At 36.0% G+C, this 6,000-nt stretch overlaps 1 protein-coding gene across 1 annotated transcript in view; it reads right to left on the reverse strand.

The window, feature by feature from the left end:
- dipk2ab (divergent protein kinase domain 2Ab) overlaps positions 1–5,696 on the reverse strand; it is an 84,383-nt gene extending 78,687 nt beyond the window's left edge. The window contains exon 1 of the mRNA XM_079805474.1: positions 5,235–5,696. The gene's annotated coding sequence lies outside the window, so the exon portion shown is untranslated. The remainder of the gene's footprint in view (positions 1–5,234) is intronic.
- Positions 5,697–6,000: the final 304 nt, after the last annotated feature.

Consider the following 6,000-nt stretch of genomic DNA (forward strand, 5'->3'; position numbering starts at 1 on the left):
TTATAAAGTTTTAAATACGGATATTTTTCTTATACAAATGCATCGATTCTGCGTCTGAAAGAAGAATGTCATACACACCTAGGATGACTTGAGGGTGAGTAAATCATGGGCTAATTTTCATTTTTGGGTGAACTATCCCTTTAATGCACTATGCAAGGTACAATTGTATTGCTCATATTAACACATACTGTAAAATATTGCATAATGCTTATTTATAGTTCCGGTCCAACCTAGTGATCGGTCTCGGTAAAATCCACTATCGGTCGACCTCTACTTTATAAATTATAATGTGTTTAATGTTAAACTTTTAAGCACTGAAATCATTCTAATTACTAAAATAAAATGAGTTACACATGGCAAATCACGTTACAAATGTCAATTCACATTGACTTTAATGCAACACGACAAAAACTACAAAACTTTGTGTGAATATCCTATAGACACTGAACAGAGGTAAATGTCTGCAACTCGCTGTTCAATTAATGACAATACTAAATTATTTTCTCGTTTCTGATTTGGTGTTAATTAAGGTGGATTTGAGCCATACTAATGGGGCTTTGGAGGTATACAAGACAATGACAGCTAGGGAAACAATAATCGGCCCATTCACAGACAATTCACTCTAACTTTACTGATGAAATGTTTGTTTCCAACAAACCTCATCCTGCCCACAGGCCTCTGTTTTGAATTACCACTCCATTACCCATAAAGTATCTCATCCACCACTCAGGCGAGGAAGGAAAGTAGGAAGCCCAGGCCTGCGGGCCACCGAACACTCCTTAACACCAAAAAGCAGCTCAGAGTGTGCCAAAACAAAGAGTTGAACGGTATCTTAGAACAGTCAGCGCAAATAAAAACAAACTGACTCCGAGGAGGAAGAAGTACGGATAACAGATAATTAGCCAACACTAGGGATGGGTCGATAAGCGATATCATATCGAAACGCGATAAAATTCATGTCAATAACGATGATAAGCTCTGGACATTTTTAAACGATATAGATTACTCTAACACCCAATCACACAGCAGAAATAAATGCGACAACAGAGCTTTTAACTTGCACATCAAAGATACACGCTCTACTGGCAAAGAAAACTCGTCACGAGAATGAAAAAATGAGTGGAAGCAGCGACGAACGTTAAATCAACAGTGAAACTAACCTTGAGGAATCATCCAAAGACGACAAATTTGTTGATAAAAGGTAGCACGCATTGTTACTCATTGTCAAAGTCCAAACAGCAGCGAGCTTACTAGAGCAGCAGATCCATTTACTCTGATCGGTCTAGGTCACGCTAACACTAAACAGCGCTGTGAGATCCAGTGAGAAGCGCGTGCATTCAACAAAAAACACAAATATCTCTGTGATTTAAACTAGTTTAAAGCCAGATGGAACAGTGCTTACAAACAGGAGAAACGATACAGAAGGCTTTTCGATCTTATTCGATGTAACACTAACCGCACCGTATGGTACTGTGGCAGAAATGTGGGATCTATTCATATAGAATTGTATTATATTATTAATGTAGACATGTATAATGTATTATAGTAATGGAATATTATTACATAATTTTTTATTTAGCTATAGAATTAGCTATAGAATATCGTTACACCCCTAATATCTATCTATGCTTGTAAGTAGTGTATTTGATCTTTTGTTTATTAGTGCTATCAAAATTAGCACGACAACGCAAGCAATTCATTGTTCTGAATTTTAAAGGTCCTGTTCTTCGTGATCCCATTTTTCAAACTTTAGTTAGTGTGTAATGTTGCTGTTAGAGCATAAATAATACCTGTAAAATTATAACGCTCAAAGTTCAATGCCAAGCGAGATATTTTATTTAACAGAAGATCCTTTTCAAAGCCTAGAGCGAACGGCCGGTTTGGACTACATCCCTGTACATCCTGCTTTAATTACGTCAGTAGAACAGTTTGTTGACTAACCTCCGCCCACAAGAATACGCGAAAAAGGGGGCGTGGTCTTGTTGTTCCCGTGTGGAGAAGAGAAAGTGTTGCGTTTGTATAGTGTTTTTGTCGCCATGTCGTCGAGACGCTGTTATTTTCATCCCGGAGTCAAATCACCTTTGTTTGGCTTTCTCAGGGAAACATGAACACATGTTATATTGCACACTGCAAACACAATCAAAGCTTCAAAAAAACACAAAAACGGGACCTTTAACACGTTAAAAATATTTTACACAATTGACACAGTATCCGTTTTTTTCTGTCATCTCGGGCAAGCGTTACATTATACGATCACGCTCTAATTCATGCAAATGTTTTTAAACCACTCAAGCGCGACAAGACAGAGTCTGTGAATGTAATGTGACACACACAAAGCTCAAAAAGACGCGCGCCACTATCGCGCGCGCACAGCCAGAATTGAGTTCTCTTTCGCGCTTGAATGAACAATAACATTCAGAATTATGTGAAGATTTTTTTAAGTTCACTTATATTAAAAGTTGTGATTTTTTTAAAGCCTAATTAATGTTCAAATTGATAGCTTTCAATTATACTGAAATGTTGAATGCCTATCATTAATGTTAAAAATAATAATTTTGTAGAAACATCAGTAGAAGTAATAGTATCAGTGATGCTGGCCTTCATTCATAAAAAGATGCCATGAAACAAATATTTAAAATATACTGTGTTTAAGTTGTTTCTACATTTCTATATTAATTTGGAGAGTAAACAATGAATTTACTATATATTATTACATTATAATTTTTTTTTATAAAATCTCCCATGTGTTTAATCGTTATTAATTACAGAAAGTGTATATATATATATCATTACATGTTATGAATTTTTACGTCTTTCGTCTTTATATATGACTTTACTTTTTATAAAAAGACTATTTTAAATTACAATTTTACATTTGTCGCAAATGGACTAAATGATTAGAAAAGTATGTCATACATCACCAGAGAGAAATCTGTTGTTTCATCGAAAAATCAAGATACTAAATTATTAGTAGTATTATTATAGGTGCATGGATCAATTGTTTACAGTAAGATCAATAACATGCATTTCGAAAATTCATAACATGCAGACAATATGAATGGTAACAATGCTGTTTAACAGAAATGATGGTTCCTCTGACTGAATATAACCTTTTTTTTATAATTTATAAACAAACAGGAAAATGGAGATATATGTTGAATATTGCTGAAATGCTGAGAGTATTAAAACTTTTTTTTTTTTTTAGCCAGGTCGTAATCCATAATAATTTGAGTCCAAGTTTTAGACTGTACTGAGTGCATTCTGTTAACTTTATTCCCATTACATTAAGCATTTCACAATGGCCTTGTCATTAGCTTTGCACATGCTGAGCTGCAGGCACCCGGGTGAAGAACTGCAGTTGCCAAGGTTATCGACTGCAGGAGTCAATAATGTTTGATCACAAAAACAGTCATCCACAACTGAGCCGCCTCAATCCAGCAAACCGCGCAGACAATGATGAATGGAAACAAATTTTCTTTCACACACTAACAAATAAAAACCACTCTAAATTAATGATTAACCACATTCTTATTCAAAATTGACATATGAATCAACTCAATGATGTGGTTACAACACCTCTAGATTCTCTAAAGGCTTTCGTACTAGATATTTTGAAGAAACTCCCAGGGAAATAACACTAATCCCAAAGCAAGCAAGTTCTTTAGGCAAATTGAGTGTATTGTATAGAGACAATCGAACAAATGATACAGTTTAATCAGACACAATGTTCGCATTGTGTTCACAATTACTACGCGAACAGACACTTTTTTTTCCTGTCAGACACCAACATGCTGTCTTTATTCATTAGGACGGTGCGTGAAAACGTACATTTATAAAGGCTTGATGTCTTGTTTCTCATACTATTGGGGGTTACGCCATATGCGTGTCTTTAAAAATAAGGCTTAATAAAATGTCTCCACTTGATGGGAGTTTGATGTTGCGAGCATACAGGTGTGGCTTTCTCAAACACTTGGTGTCCTGACAAATGAATGATCAAGTTACAATACAGTACATAACTTCTCAAATTCTCTAAAATGTGACCCTGGACCACAAAACCAGTCATAAGTCGCACGGGTATATTTGAGGCAATAGCCAACAGTACATTGTATGGGTCAAAATGATCGATTTTTCTTTTATGCCAAAAATCATTAGGTTATTAAGCAAAGATCATGTTCCATGAAAATATTTTGTAAATTTCCTATCATAAATAAATCACAAATGTATTATTAGTAGTAATATGCATTGCTAAGGACTTCATTTGGATAACTTTAAAGGTTTTTTTGTACCCTCAGATTCCAGATTTTCAAATAAATGTATCTCGGTCAATGGAAAGCTTATTTATTCAGCTTTCAAATAAATCTCTATTTTAAAACATTGACCCTTATGGCGGGTTATGTCCTCACAATGTAACATGCTAAACTGCATTTTTGACAGCCTTGTTTATTCATATTTCCAAGACTAATTTGTCAGACTGCAGGAACATTTAAAACTCACTAGTGAATGTTAAAACTTGAAAGAAATTAAGAACAGTTACAGAACCTAAAATCTGTATACGCTTGTCCCGTTTAATAGGATAAACACAACATTTACCCATACATTTGAAAAGTCTTGGCTTGGTCGATAAGTGTACGGGTGTTAATGCTTACTAAATCGCATTATAATCCAGAGATCTTTCAGACTGCTGTGAGGTCAGCAGCTGAATCCTATCATGTTATTTCAAGTGTCAGATCAGTGCCAAGAAATCTGAAACCTACTTATGATCTCCTGAACTGTGCTGTTTCAGAATACAAGATGAGAGGAAGACATGATACATCAGTTTGTCTGTGTTATAAGTCTGTTTAATTAGAGAGGATTTGGAGTTTTACATAAACCTCTTACACGTTGATTTTTATGAAACGTATTTTCAATCTGTGAGAATTTTTATTTTGCTACGTGGGCTCCCACATCTTTTGACAATGCATTTCTATAACTTTTCAGGTATTAGAATGTGTTTTTATTTATATTACACTGTTTTAGTCGACATGTATTCACTATAGAAATACTAAAATCACAGTTCAAATCTTTTCCAGGACATTTTTTTAGGTTTTCCATGACTTGAAGACAGAAAATGAAGATTGTGCCCAGAAACTGGGTTTGTATTAATTACATTCTCTACAACTAAACGACCACCAAACGTAAGCTGGCTGGACGACAGACGTTTCAACAGGACAGTGAAGAAAAAGCTGGAAACAAACCTGCGAGAGTTTCTTCAGTCAGTCCTGCAGGAGTGAGTCTCTGGATCGGTTACTCTGAATCATTGTTTAGGCTGGAGCGCTCGCGCTGATGTTACTCTGTAGCGCGTGAAACGCTCCGATAAAAGACACACGAAAAACATTGTATCCCAGACGCTCAGCGGCTCACATCCTCACACCAGACAAACTCAGAGGCTTTTTCCATTAAGGGATCAGCCAGTTAGCAACCTAGCGAGAGACATAAACAGTGGTCAAGCCTCTAATTCTCAATCACTTATATGAATCACTCGACTTCACAAGACTTCTGGAGCAGGACTCTTTTTCTTATCCCGATCTACTGAGCGAGCAAGAGTTTGATCGAGCGCGTTGTCCCCCCATACACACACACACATACACACTGCTGCTGATCTCCAGCACTAACAACGATCCACAGCGACCGACTCTTTCCAACATCGAGCCGTCAGTATTTACGACGCCCTTCATCGGTTTACGTTATTGGTTTGAGGGCGTTGTCATGGCACCCGCTCTCGCCTCCCCTTACGCGCAGCACTGTCCTCGTTTCCCATTATAGATGAATATCGCTTTGCTCTGGTGTCTAGTCTAAATAAATTATAAAAATATTTTGTAACTAACTTATTTATTCATGTAGAATAAGAACGAAAGAAAGAAAGAAAGAAAGAAAGAAAGAAAGAAAGAAAGAAAGAAAGAAAGAAAGAAAGAAAGAAAGAAAGAAAGAAAGAAAGAAAGAAAGAAAGAAAGAAAGAAAGAA

Source organism: Gobio gobio, assembly GCF_949357685.1.
Source record: "Gobio gobio genome assembly, chromosome: 23".
In the NCBI taxonomy this organism is placed as follows: domain Eukaryota; kingdom Metazoa; phylum Chordata; class Actinopteri; order Cypriniformes; family Gobionidae; genus Gobio; species Gobio gobio.